The sequence below is a fragment of the Lampetra planeri genome, chromosome 18, assembly GCF_965212315.1.
Source record: "Lampetra planeri chromosome 18, kcLamPlan1.2.h2, whole genome shotgun sequence".
NCBI classification, from domain to species: domain Eukaryota; kingdom Metazoa; phylum Chordata; class Hyperoartia; order Petromyzontiformes; family Petromyzontidae; genus Lampetra; species Lampetra planeri.
In genome coordinates this window covers 2,333,329-2,347,795 of record NC_136124.1, presented here as the reverse complement: position 1 = coordinate 2,347,795, position 14,467 = coordinate 2,333,329, and the positions used below count along the sequence as shown (strand labels likewise).

The 14,467-nt window shown below is 44.1% G+C and overlaps 1 protein-coding gene across 1 annotated transcript in view; it reads right to left on the bottom strand.

Annotated features, from left to right (window-relative positions):
* Positions 1-14,229, bottom strand: part of LOC144723482 (uncharacterized) — an 84,442-nt gene extending 70,213 nt beyond the window's left edge. Inside the window, exon 1 of the mRNA XM_078602273.1 lies at positions 13,700-14,229. The gene's annotated coding sequence lies outside the window, so the exon portion shown is untranslated. The remainder of the gene's footprint in view (positions 1-13,699) is intronic.
* Between the last annotated feature and the right edge of the window lie 238 nt (positions 14,230-14,467).

Below are 14,467 nucleotides of genomic sequence, written 5' to 3'. Positions count from 1 at the left end.
CAAGAAAATAAAATGGAGATATGTCATTCGAACGCAACATACAAAGGTCATAGGTCAAAGCTGTAAACTCTGTCGCCACTAAATTACCACCTGACAGAACATTGCAGATAGCAACATTGATAATGGCAATGGCATACAAGTATACAGGATGTTAATCATTGTTACATTCATGCACTTTGAAGCATGCCAAATGCTGTTACATATTACAGTCTTTTCAGCCACAGAGAGACTCGTTAATATTTTGCGGAGATATTCACGCTCAACTCTGAAATGAAAAGAAATAGGCGAGGCTTACATCATTCTGAGATGTATGCTTCGTACGCTCATGCATAAATGTAGGGCCTTGTGCGTGATGCCATCTCCGTGTTCAATTATAAAGTTTAGCAAGAAGCAACTTTTTTATTTAAACATGACTCAATGTGTACACCGCCGCTGCCTAGCTACTATAAACAAATTAAATGCTACTGCTGTATCTTAATACCGAATACCAATGACCACAATTGCATCTTGTACGGATGTCTCACATCTAACCATGAATTATTAAATCAGCTCACATCAAACTTATAACGATGTAACCGTCAAATCTCAACAACCCGCTTAACTTTTGAGCTACACATTTTTTTCTTGGTGTCAGCTGAGAATGTGAAAATCTGACAGATTTGAAAAAAATAATAGCAGTGTTCGGTATCACGTATTACATGATTCAAGTTAAACCTTGACCACAGGAACGCTTTGTGGTGCAACACGGCACCTGTACCAGCAAAGGACGATTTTGTCGATTTTGTCACCATCAGTTTTAGCGAAATTCTCGAACAAGGTAAGGCAGGAAAAAAGCCGGAAATCCCTTTCAAGGTCACAGACTCAGATGGGGTGGCACACCCTCCACCCCACCTTTGCCCAACGCATGGCATTTAATAATGAATAAATCGCTGTGCTTCTTTTTCGTGTCTCCATATGTGCATCTCTGTATCTGTGTGTGTGCATGTGTATCTGTCTCTCTACATGTATCACCATGTGTGTATCGCCATGTCTTTATATGCATTACCGTTTTGCTGCATGTGTGTGTCTATTAGGATGTCTGCTGGTATCTGTGTATCTCTCTCTCTGCATCTCCATTACTCTCTCTCCGTACCCCTCCCTCTCTGCGTTTTATACTATCTGTAGTTCTATGGGCAGATTGCTCGTGGTAGCCATGGCTGATATTTTTCCCACTGTATGACCCTGGAAGCACCTAATCCAGGCGTGGCCAACCTGTAACAGACCAAGAGCCAAACAGTACCCGTGAGTTCTGCAAAGAACCAAGTTTATATATTGACAGTTTTCGGCACAGCACGGAAGACATTCATTATTATTAAAGAAACTCGTGTGGCTCAGGAGACACCAGTTGGCCACTGGCTACCTAATCTAATGTGTTTCAACAGCAATTCCCATTTACAGACCATACCTGAATTCACGATTTCCATGACGATTGTGATCTCCATGACAGAATCATATTGTTACTTATAACCCTGTCAATTGAAATTAAATCTGTTTCTCTTAATTGAATATCAGGATATCTCCAAATTCGTGGTTTGGGTGGATGGCTTGGCCGACAAATCCTTTACTCTTGTCAATGAGAGTTGTAAACATACTTTTTTTTACAGCAGTCAACATGCTTTGGCAATGTGAAATACATTAAGGCTGAACAGCTGTAAAATATGCTCAGGGGTTTTGTGTGATACACAATGCAGAATTTGTTCGGAAGTCCAACTTTACTCCTGTCGATTCCAAACGTGTTGTACAGAATGTACACTAAACACGGGAAATGGCTCTACAAGTTGAATAATCTCCTATAGATGCCACTGATTCTTCATGTTCTGCAGATGTAGATGCCGCCACCACCGCCACCACCGCCATCTATTGCGCAGCGGTTAAACTTACGACTCTCGGTCCGAACGGGCAACTGGACACACAGACAGATTTGTTCGTATCTCTGAAAGTTCGTAAGTCGAATGTTCGTAAGTAGAGGAGTCTCTGTATATGCGAATGTCGCAAAATGTAATTCATTACTATCTTCTGAAGACACTAGTTACCACCCCAGCCTGGTTATGTTTGAGAACATGAAGGTCATGTCCCTAGCTAAGATAAGACGGATCTGTATTGCACCTGGGGAAACGAGTCATCGCTCCACATCCATATTTATGGCTGTGAGGTTGAGTCACCCAGTTTGGACGCCTGGTGCCATTGGGAATATATCTACAAACCACGGCTGCTACTTTATTTATTTTCTGGGCACTCGCGATCAATTCAGTTTATTTTGAAGTACCCTGTGAGCCAAAAATCTCTTAAATCGGGTTTCATTAACAAAAACAACACGGTCGCTTCTCCGACAAATGCAACAAGTCACGGTCAAATAAATCGATAATAAAAACAATAACAGATAAGAGAAATAAACAAATTGCTAGCAAATCGTAATCGCAATAAAAAAAAGTTTTTATTAAGAAAAATGAAGTTAAATATAGGTTATCATAAAATACCACGCTGTATCTAAAAGAAATACTAATTTTGATCTGCCATAGTAATTATAATGCAGATACAGCCTCAAACACGGTGGCATTTTAGTGAAAAATTAAAAAACACAGCATCCACAAAAAACAGTGTAAACAAAACACAAAAAGTGGCCGCTAACAGGCAAATAATAGTTCGTCTAATTCTTTATACATTGGCAGCTAGGCAGGTAACGGCTGCAGACCAAGTTTTGTGGCAATATTGTTCTAGAGAATAGGGGCACAGCCACTGAAAACGCTCGTTCACCAAAACTTCTTTATATCTAGGAAAGTTCAACAGAAGGAATTATGAACTCCTCAGGTTAGGTCTGCCTCCCGTCTTGTCAACAGATCCAAAACGTGTCCTCACGTGTGGCCATATCACCTGATCTCATCAGATCTCGAACTATAAGCAGGCTTGATCGTGGATAGCGCTTCAACTGACAACCGCCACGTTGCTGCTGTGGGGCGATGAGGGCAGCACAGCAACATCTATTGTTGTTCCGTGCTCGCTATGCTTACACATATGTGCTTCCCACCTTCACCAGCGCACACTGACCAGCGTGGTGAAGTATGGTTGAAGATAACGCCCCACAACCCACACAGTGTCGGAAGACCCTCATCTAGCAGTGGACTGACCAAAGGACTTCTACGGTGAAATGTGGCGTCATGAATGGGAATTGTAGCAAACTCGACGTTGCTTGTCTTGTTCAAACCATGGTGAGATGCGCACACACTTGTCACGAAGGATAGGAACATCTGCAGACTAATGCGATGGGCTGACATTTTTAGACAGGGCTGTACTGTGCTTTGTGCATTGCTTTTCACGAAAGACGATTTTTCTCAACTCGAATATTGACTTAAGCCCATGCACACTGCACATCGGAGCATAATATTAAACAAATGTCAGAGTAATACTAATATTGTAAGGCAACACATACGTATTGTACACTTCTGTTTAAATAAAAGCAACATTCAGAATCACCGAACTGCCCAATATCCTCCCAAATACATTACAGTAATTATTAGGAATGTACCAATTCAATAGTTTATTCGATTAAAATCAATTCACATGCTCACACAATACATGCATATAATCGAACGTTTAGGAATTCATGCTTTTTTTATTAATTTGGTGTAAGCCATGAGTCCACACAACCCCACCAGCCACTTAAAGCCGATGCTTTTCACCTGCATGTAAAATAAAATCAATTCATGAATTCGATTACCATCCTGCAATTGTTACAATTCAATGACTAACAAGTGGGGTGAATCATTAAACCTCGAGTAGAGAGTCCTGTTCTGTTTATACTCACGTTATTATACAGGGCTGGTCCAGATGTCTTGTGACCACCCATTTAATTCTCAAAGAGTACATATTTTTTTTTTAAGTAAGGTTTAATTCAAACAGTAATGAATTTGCAAAGGAAAAAAACATTTTCATGGTCAATTAATTGGGGTCACAAGACATCTGGACCACCAAAAAGTTAAACATGGTAAAGGTGAGGCTCTAAAATGTCCTGTTCATGCCACCGCTGGCAGAAACTCTGCGCAAGGGACCCGAAAGCGAGCTCATCTATAGAGTACAGCGGTGAGAGTATTTAGAGTAACAAAACATTATACAAGCTAGACCACTACCAGGTCCTTCCTCAACAATATAAATACGAAACTCTCTACAGTAAAACACTGAACATCAACAATGTGCTTTACCCAATGCTTACTCTGGGCCTATAGTTTGCGACCTAAAATTAACTTTGCAAACTTTCTGTCCGATAGTACGGAGTACACCTGGACATGTTTTGTTAATATTCTGTAGTGGTATGAATCACCCACAAATGCACGCATGATACACACCTACCACACAAACCACAGGGCACTACACACTGTGTGTTACAGTATGTGTAAGGGTGTGTCTCCTAGAAAATCAAGTTCCGAATACAAACCGCCACAAGTCAAATACTGTACTGCAATGCTACGAAAGATCTGCCATGGTGCCATGATCAGCACATGGCCTTGCAATCCGGAGGTCCGATCTTTGAGCGTTGAAATAATGAACAAGTTTCTTGAGTCCACCCGGCAGTATAAATGGGCTACGCCACAGCAGGATTGCCTGTGGTGGGATATCTGGCCAATGTTGAAGAGTAGGCCAACGATCCTTCTAGATGAGTGCTCTCTCTCTCGAAGCTGCTTCCAGAGCTGCCAGCAGTGGTGCGTTAACAGGTAATTGCAGGGCTATGTAACCTTAACCTTCTTACTGCGATGAACGCCTATGAGCTGTCATGCCCACGCTATGACGAGGGTGTCCCCCCCCCACCCCCGTTAGAGTGTCGGTGAACACAGCTCTCGCTCTCGCTGGTCCATCTGGTTGAGTCATGGATGTTAAGGGTGCCACCCGTGATTTCCACAAAACGCAGACGGAGATAGCACTAAAAGTTGCTGACCAACACTTCAAGGGTCATATATTCTGGCACACGGTCGTGTTTGGGGCAACGCCATGAACTCCACGAAAGTTTTTTTACAAGTCAAAAAAGGAGTGCTTTAGCAGGCCCATTTGAATACGTGCCGCGTCGGAACACCGATGCGACAAAGCACTCACCTCCAATCCTTCGGCTCACCAGTCTGGATAACCACTGTAATAATCCCTATCTCAGCCACCCTAATGCCACACAGTACAATAATGTGCGGCGTAAACATGACCTTTGTGTGGGCCGTCCTCTCTGTGAAGTTGTAGAAGTAAAATAGCCCATGTTGTATTTGTATATATTTCTATATAAGAGCAAGCCATTGTGTGCGCGGCAGTGTTAGGCAAAATCTTCAACGGAAAACTAAAAATAAGACTGAAAAACTCACACAATGCTCGTAGAATCCAGAACGTGGACTATCGCTCTTTGCAAGTGAGCTTAATACATCGCTCAACGGAGTTGGTTTTCATGGTTTAAGAAAATGAACACTGCGGAAACACCTATTACCAGTGGCGATGGCAGGGCACAGTATTGGAGGACCCATTTCAGTATCTGTTTTCATCCGCAGAAATTACTCCCACGCCGACACGTGTGTTGAAATGCAAATAAACACAGAAAAAAAGGATGTTTTTCTGCCACATCAGGGTTGACTGCTTATCTGCGCAAAGCCTCGGATAATAGGAATTGAGCTCTTCCAGAAGACCACTTAAGGGCGAATCCTCGGTGGAGAAATGTGGATTACGGGATGAATGTGCCACTGCTTCCAGGTCACTCCCATTATTTGAAGACATTTTCAGGTAACAGGAAGAATCCAGCCTCACATAACAGGGGTGTAACAATTGTCTTCCCTTGCGGTCCAATAAATTGTCATCATTCAAGTGTACGTATCGATTAAAGAATCAGTTTTTGAAACACTGTGGTAAATCTGTCGGCCTCTAGTGGCTAGAGGAATCAGGAACCCATTACGTAGACCACGTACAAATCGTAAAGAATCGATTCTTACATACACAGTTCCATGCATGCATCGTGAACCGAAGGATCCATATTAATTGTTGATTCTTGACGCCTGCAGAAGTTACTAGGATGTCCCAAGGATCGTTTGGGGGCACGAATAACAAAAGTAGCAGATGCTATGTCCTCACATGAACATGTTCCACTCCGTATGTTACGGTCCTTTTGTGGAACAAGAAAACCAACGTCAGAATTCGTGGCATGCGAGCAGAAAGATAGAAATAATAGCAAAACAACATTGCAAGCAGCCCATTTCAGCTTGGGCTGGTTTTCATAACAATAAGAATACGTTCTCGTCACCAATGTCACCTTACACACGTTCCAGCTACGAAGTTAAAGATAGCATCTAGAGATACCATCATGAGTCACTAAAATTTACTGGTAATGTTTAGCCATAACAGCAAGTTCAACACCTAAGTCCTAATACCAGGTTGCATGACTCACAGATTGAATCGCTGGAACTGGGGCTTTCTTTGAAGAATATAAAATAAAAATGTTTTACACTTTATAGCCCTGTGCCCATCTACCGCAGGGCTGTGTCGGTCATGACAGTTCGACCATACGCGGACCTATAACCCGTAACTCGGGATATAGGTAATAGGTCGCACTCAATACATACACAAGTGCTTCTCACAAGTGAACCACAGTACCTTGTTGATCTCGCCGAGGTGCATAAACCATTACGCGAACTCCGGTCATCCTCGCACCGACTTTTGGGCTAACAGTTGAGCAAAGACGATCACTGTCTCGTGTGCGCTTCTGTGGCCGTTAGGAATGCTTTTCCTCCCGATATTAGGATCGCACTGGAGCTAAGCTCTTTTAAACATAGATTGAAAACTAATTTCTTTCGAACTGCTTTTCACGTTTAGTTTGTTGTCCTTCCCCTGCACCTCTTATTAGGGCGGTTGGCTATGTATGGTACAAAAGAAGTCCAACCTACATATAAGTCCTCTTGTCCGCGGCAATGGGGCCGCAAAAAGTCCTATTTCCTGAAGCCTTATTACTTCCTAGTATCTGCAAATTTACCCATAATGCATCGCAAAGCGGCTTCCTAATACTCGTGGTTTTTCTGCCGCAAAGAGGCGCAAACTTGTGGATAATACGATCTGCAATAGTGGCTCATCACATCACTGCAGATGAAGAGTTCTTCTCTTGTACTTTACAATGGCGAGGGTTGTCTGAACCGGTCCTGGGACCCTGTGTTCACCAACCACCAACCCGCACTGTGGCTAACGTGGTGAAGAATGTATGCATGTTGAACTTCTTTTGCGCCATACATAGGCAACCGTGCTAAATGGAGGTGCGAATGGCCACACAGCAACCATGACTGACACGGTATGAGGAAGAAGTCTTCATCCGGAAATCTTTCCCATACCTCCGATAAGCACTGTTGGCTAAGTACGGTGCAAAACAAGTTCAACATACATACACACATCCAGCAGTAGATTAGTCGTGATATTGTTATTATTTTTTATATCTACGTGGCTTTACCGAAAGACCCAAAGAATACGTTTTCTAGTTGTTCACGAGCAGTTTTATTTAGCGACGTAGTTCTGCGCCGACTTGTTACGTTTCAGCTGAAGTGCATTTCAATCGCCTCTTGGAAAATGAAGTCACACGACTGCAAAACGGATATTAATTATGGCTACCACTTGCGTCTGGCTTTCAGAGCTGCATCGCAACCAAGACAAGTTCCGCCACCCACATTTGCCCTGACAATGGCTCACTCCCGAAAATGTGGTTTCCATGGTTTATTGACGTTCCACAATGTCAAGGTATGCAACGAGCGCGTGCACACACACACATGTCTCATTGGTGGGGCCAGAGTCAACACGACGAGATTTAACAGTCACACATTAACCGCCCACCAAGAGATTTTATCATGGAAAAGAATCCGCAAAAAAGAGTCGATTATGCCTCGTAAAGTGCCAATAACCCTCGTGCAGACCACCTCCCTCGTGACGCTCCTCCATACATTATTAGGGCTGCTTATAAGGGGTTAAAGGGTAAAAGACCAAATGTTAAATCATTCCAGTGACGTGGGGCTAAGAACGCCAGACGCGTTTAACGTGTAAACGATGTGGTTGTCTCGTGTCAAGAGCAGCGATGATCGCCTCGCCGCTGCTCTTACTGAAAGCTGTCAGTTTTGCGTTCCTGTGGCCGTCTGGAACGCTCTTGCTTCCGATATTAGGAAGCCAATGGAGCTATGGCACTTTTAAATCTAGATTTAAAACTCATTTCGTTAGAACTGCTTTTTGTGTTAAGTTTGATGTCCTTCCCACCGTACCTCCGATGAGCATGGTTGGTTACGTACGGTGTGAAAGATGTTCAGGATACTTATGTACATTGCTGTGAAAGTCAATGCCAAAGCAAACTCACAACTCTATAGGAACTGGACTATACAAACGCGATACATTCTATCAACGAGCAAGTTTCATTTACATCTATTAGGAGTACTTTCAGTAACTTCTTCCAATTGAGTTCCAGTTTACCGTTTCTACCTACCGAAATACTGTACGATGCACACACACTACGTGCATGGGTGTGGGAATACAGTTTAGGGGGCATTTGGGGAAGTTTTTCACTCAACGTCAGGACAGAGGGCATATTCTTTACCCACCCCCCTCTCGCCTTCATGAACCCCCTTGGCTACCAAATACAGGGCCCCATGGCTACTTATCCCAACTTAAAAATCATGCTATCCACCAACAAACATGTATGTGCTGTATGTATGTAGAACTTGCTTTGCACCGTGCGTAGCCAGCCGTGCTAATCGGAGGTGAGGGGGTGGGAAGGACAATGTGCTCATTCATATATTTTTTTTTTATAGCAGTTTGTAAACCCACCGCTGGATGAAGATGTCTCCAGATAGTGCGAGTCATGGCAGTTGTTACTGGTAGGAACCTCCTGGTTACACCAGCCCACAGGGGATTATTGTGTCCGTCGTGTAGGGAAGGGCTGGGTGGGGAGGGTGGGGAGGGTGGGGAGGGGCTGGTCACCCCGTGGTGCCCTTATAAAACTCAACGTTTAACCTACTCACGCCGGCTTGTGCCCGCCCTCACAGTCGGGCATATTTGCGGAATACACCACGCCGCCGTTGACCCTGCAGGCCATTGACCGAGCAACCCAACGTTCCTACCAGCTCCCTCCGCAGGAATGTGTTTTCCTATTCTTCACGACACTGGTCAGTGCTGGTTGGTGCAGGGGTTGGCCCAGGACCAGTTATCACTCACAATTGATGTTGACCGTGGCCCGCAATGGAACTTAGGTTACCAGTTTCATAGTGGAGTGTTCCAAGTCCTACCTAATGAGCCACCACAACCCCCTGCTAATTCATATGTTATCTTCGAAAACAACTATGTTATCTTCAAAATACAGCGCTTTACATTGTGACATCAATGAACACATTGTCACATGGCTAAAGATAGCAACAGCATTAGCATTTCTTAAAACAGATGAGGGTACAACACAGTGAACCAAGAAAAAACTGAAGATAAAATGCCAAGTTGAAATACATCTCAAATGGAATTCGCAAAAAACTGGATGGGGAAATCTTAACACAAGTTATTGGGCAAAATGTTTTGTTTCATTTTAAACAGGATATGATCTCACCAAACGATTTTATTTTTAACTAACCAACAACACTGCCCTCCTTCCTATGATAATAATAGCTTTCAGCCCTTCATCAACCCACTCCGGGAGGAAGGCCTACCCCATACGATTTCAGTCATGGGGAGCATTTATTTACCACACTTCAACATGCTAGTAGGTGCATGTTGGTGGAGGTTCACGGGTACCGAGGAATGATGAAGATTGTACCCGCTACTGATGTCAGCCTTGGCCACGAATCGAACTTAGGTTGCCAGTTTTGAAGTGCAGCATGAAACCGCTGCACAAGAGCTCCACTTCACGTTGTATATACCAGGCATGTAACAATGCATTGATTTATCAATTAAAACTGGTCCTAGCGTGCACAATACATGCATAGAATCATGCGACATGCTTGACTAGATGTGTATGCCTTGTATGTAATGGATTCACGTGATGCCTACTGCCACTGGAGGCTGCTACATTCACAATAATAAAAAGAAACATATTCTTGAATCTAACCGTATGTATGTTTAACTTATTTTGCACCGGAATCTATACAATTAATTTGATTGCAAGGGGTGGTGTAGGGGTACATTGTTAAATGCCGAGTATGTACCTAAGAACATATATACCAACATTCAATATAAGCTACGGATTATCTATTTAATTACACATTTAAGAAACTACAAATGCGTCCGAGGGGACATTAATCTAGGAGACGGAGCAAAGAACTCGGTATGTGAGCAGGTACTAGATGGATTATTAATTCGCAGGATCGCGAGATATTGCTTGGTGTGGCCTTCATTCAGCAGGGAAGTGACCATGGCTTGTGATGATGATGATGAGAACGATGAATTAATTCTTGTTACGCTCATCTCTTAAAAGTAAACATCCATTGTGTCAGGCACACGTATGACGACCACCCTGACGACTCTAGGCTCCTTCGCTTTGATGCTGTCGAGCGAGCAAAACGGACATGATTTAACCAAAAATGAGATCGACGTTTGACCCCTGGGGCAATGCCGAGGATGAGAAACGATTGGGTCAGGCGCCTGCTCGGGCAAAGAGCAGCAACAGCGAGGCCGACGTGCGGAGACTCGTGGGTACGCAAAGAATGTGCAAGCAAGAAGAACGCAGGAAGAATTCCCCTTCACAGTTGAAACCGAACCCCCCGCCAATAACTTGTGCTTTACACATTATTATTATTTACCAGCCACAGTTTGAATGCAATTGCATAGCCTATAACGTGCAGTTGAATATGTATTACAAATTCTAGATTTGAAGCTTTCGTGACTGCAAGGATTCATACTCTTAGGTTTTTTCGGTAAAGTCACGTAGGTAAAACATTACAATTAAAAGTTAATGAAAGTAATAATGGAAATAAAATAATAAATCACGACGTTTCGGAGGCAACACAAGTCTCCGTCATCAGGTGGGACCGTAACAGCTAAAATTACTGCATCAATATTACAAATCTGTATAACTAACAATCCTCTATTTACCCACGAAAGTGTCGATTAACTTACGTCTGTTTATACTTTCTATGGCATTGTTTGTTGGTTTGGTGAAAAAGGTGATTATAATACTGTACTGTGCAGTCAAATATATCCAAGGCGAAGTTAAGTTTTGAAGATTATGGGTATTTTTATTTGTATGTGGGGGTCACACCAGTGGTCCTGGAAAAAGGCAAAACATGTGATGGGATGCCACTCAAAAATATAGCAGTGTCCATGGAGGTACAATTCATTATTAATGAATGGTAAACAGAGGTTTGAAAAACATTGTTAACGTTTGGCAACCTATTCCTTATACAAGTATTGTATACTTAAGGGTTTTTTTATTTACTGAAAAGCTTCAGGGGTCTTAAACAGCATATGAAAAAAATATAATTTGAAACAATCACAATTGAGATGTTTGCAAACACCCGGGCCTCTGAGGTCTCAATATTATGTGTCCCCAACATCATAGCGGATATGTGGATGTTTCCAGTGATGACAAAAAAATTACAATAAAACCCTCATACCACCAAGTGAGTGTGCGTGGTGTTGTTGAACCCAACTCAAACCGTTGTCAGATCACAATGATTTAATTCTGACAATATCTCGACAGTGAACCATAATATCTTGCCGATCTGGTCTCGCAGCGACTTTTGGCTCAGCCAACGAACAAAGACGGTCCCTGCATCGTGCACTTTCAGATGCGCTTCTGCGGCCGTCTGGAATGCTCTTCCTTCGCATATTATGAAGCCACTGGAGCTATGCACTTTTAAGCCATGTAGTGTAAAACTAATTTCTTTAGAACTGCGGTTTGTGTTTAGTTTGTTGTCCTTTGCCCGCACCGCCGATTAGCGCGGTTGTATATGTACAGTGCGAAAGAAGTTCAACATACATACATTGACACCGTGTGTATGAGAAGTGTAAAAGTGCATCCCTAAAATCGCTTTACTCATGGCCACTGCTGGCAGAAGTCCCTCCACTCAGAGAGCTCGAGAGGGCCCCTCCAGAGGACAGCCTACCGTACTCGTCCACACTATACAGCTAATAGCTTCAGTTCTCTGAAAGGATTGGTTTTTCCCCACTTAAGTAATGCTGAGGCGATGGAATATAGCCAACAGGTGAAGGGACCTTAATTAACCCAGAATTTTTTGTCCGGACAACTAACGCATGAATACTTTACGCACTCACGTCTTACCTGTGGCAATGCGCGCGTAGGTGGTGTATGGAATTTAAGCACAGGTGGTACCGCTCTATTAAACTTGATGCCAAAGGGCAAAACGGCCCGTCATGGAACAGAACGCAATTTTGGGGATAAAGCAAACACTGTATAAAAATCAAAAAAATTTGTATTTTCCTTGACAACAAAAAACGTAATATCCGCTACATTTGGTAAGGTGCCGCGCTGGCGTTTAGAGAAGTGAGCACAGATGCCCCTTGTGGTACTGCATCATTTAAATTGTTCCGTGTCTCTGATGCACCCCTTCACACGCCATCTCTCCGATGCGTTCTCAGGTCGTCGGCGCAGTGTCCGACGTTTCGTTCCCCGTGCTGGGAGCTTCTTCAGGAAAGGGGCCGTCCATAAATTACGTCACGCGATTTTGGACGATTTTTGACCCCCCCTCCCTCGTCACACGGCGTCACAAAAAGTCAGACCCCCCCCCTAAAATATGACGTCACAAAGCTCTGCCCCCCCAAAAAAAATAAAACATGCTTCAAATCGCTTTAAATGATTGTCATTGTAGTGCGTATTTAATGTGGCGCTTCACTCTGATGTTGTAGGAGAAAACATTTATTAAAAAAGTCTATTTAATTAAGTAGAACGTGTTTGTCTTTATTCATTTAAAGTTGCGCATTTTGATGTAACGTCACATTTCTCAAACCCCCCCCCTCGTCACACATCGTCACAAATGTCTGACCCCCTTCCCCCAGGTGCGTGACGTCATTTATGTACGGCCTCAAAACGCGAAATCCGCAACATGCCAGCTGCTTTTACTAGCGGCCACATTTACAAGCGAACCTCTCCGTTAAACAAGCTGAAGAAACAGATCTCTCCCAACAACGGCAGGCGGCTTGTACAAACGCGACGGTTTACAACGTGTGCATGCGCGCGTGTGTGTATATAGGTCTGTGAGAGTGACACTTTAAAGCGAGTTCAGTGAATAATGAACAACCAATGAGATCGATGGCGCGGCACTCAACACTCAACGGACAGAAAGTGTAGGAAGGAAAGGAAATGAAATGCCCTAAGAGGGAAAACAAATATTCTTGGTTCTTTCAGTAAAGTCACGTAGATAGAAAATACTAATAATACAATAAAACATAATTTATTATTTTAAATTTATTATTTATATTTAGACTTTTCAACTTTTATTTTAATATTTTTATTTTCTATCTCCGTGACTTTTCCGAAAGAACCAAGGATACGAATTCCTGCAGTCACGAAATGTTTCAGTCAATATTTAAACCGTAAACAAGTCTTCGACTTTGGCCCATTGCCGAGTATTGTTCTCATTGAGTACAGAGTCGCGTCCAATCTACTCGGGTGAGCCACGAGAAGCGAGCTCATTGTGGACAACGTGGAGGAAAGTTGTCACCCGTCAACCCCGAGCCTCACCTGACGACAGCAGCAGCAGCGCCTCCCCGTCAACTTCAACACGACCAGACGATCTTCTTCTTCCTCCTCCTCCTCTCTCCGCCGCCGCCGCCCAAGCTCTCTGGACTCCCCCACCCCTAGCTCTGGACCATGGCTCTCGGGCAAAAGTGACGGCGGGAGGGCGAAATCCGTCGACCCTCGGCTTCTGGCGCGTTTCGTTTCCCCTCTCGCGAGCCGAGCCGAGCAGGGCCCCCCCTCCTCCTCCTCTCTCTCCTTAAATCCTCGGGCGCTGCCAAAACTGAGACGAAGAAGCCGACGACGCTGCTGCCGCTGCTGCTGCTGCTGCCGCTGCTGCTGCTGCCTGAGAGGAGACGACCACGGTACAGCAACAACACACACACGGGAGAGAGAGAGAGCAGTGGCTGGGTTGCAGTCTCCACCACCACCACCCCCACACACACACAAACTCCGCTACGTCACAGACGATTGAAGTCGGGTGGAGTGGGTGGGGACCCCAAACAACTCGCTTGGGCCTCTGACTTGCACGGCTTGTTTCAGCACAGGTGGGGCGCCCTTAAGTCAATTCTCTCTCTCTCCCTTGCACACCCCACAACTCTCCTCCCCCACCCCACACGCCCCTTCCTTCGTCCTCCATCCCCTTCTCTCGCCACGACACTTCCCGGCCAAGTCTCTCTCGGGCATGTAACAAAGACAAAGTCACAGCTCCCCGCGTATAGCCTGCACAGACTTTCGGGGCAAGTTCTGTTAGCGAGCACCTACGAAGGCCGG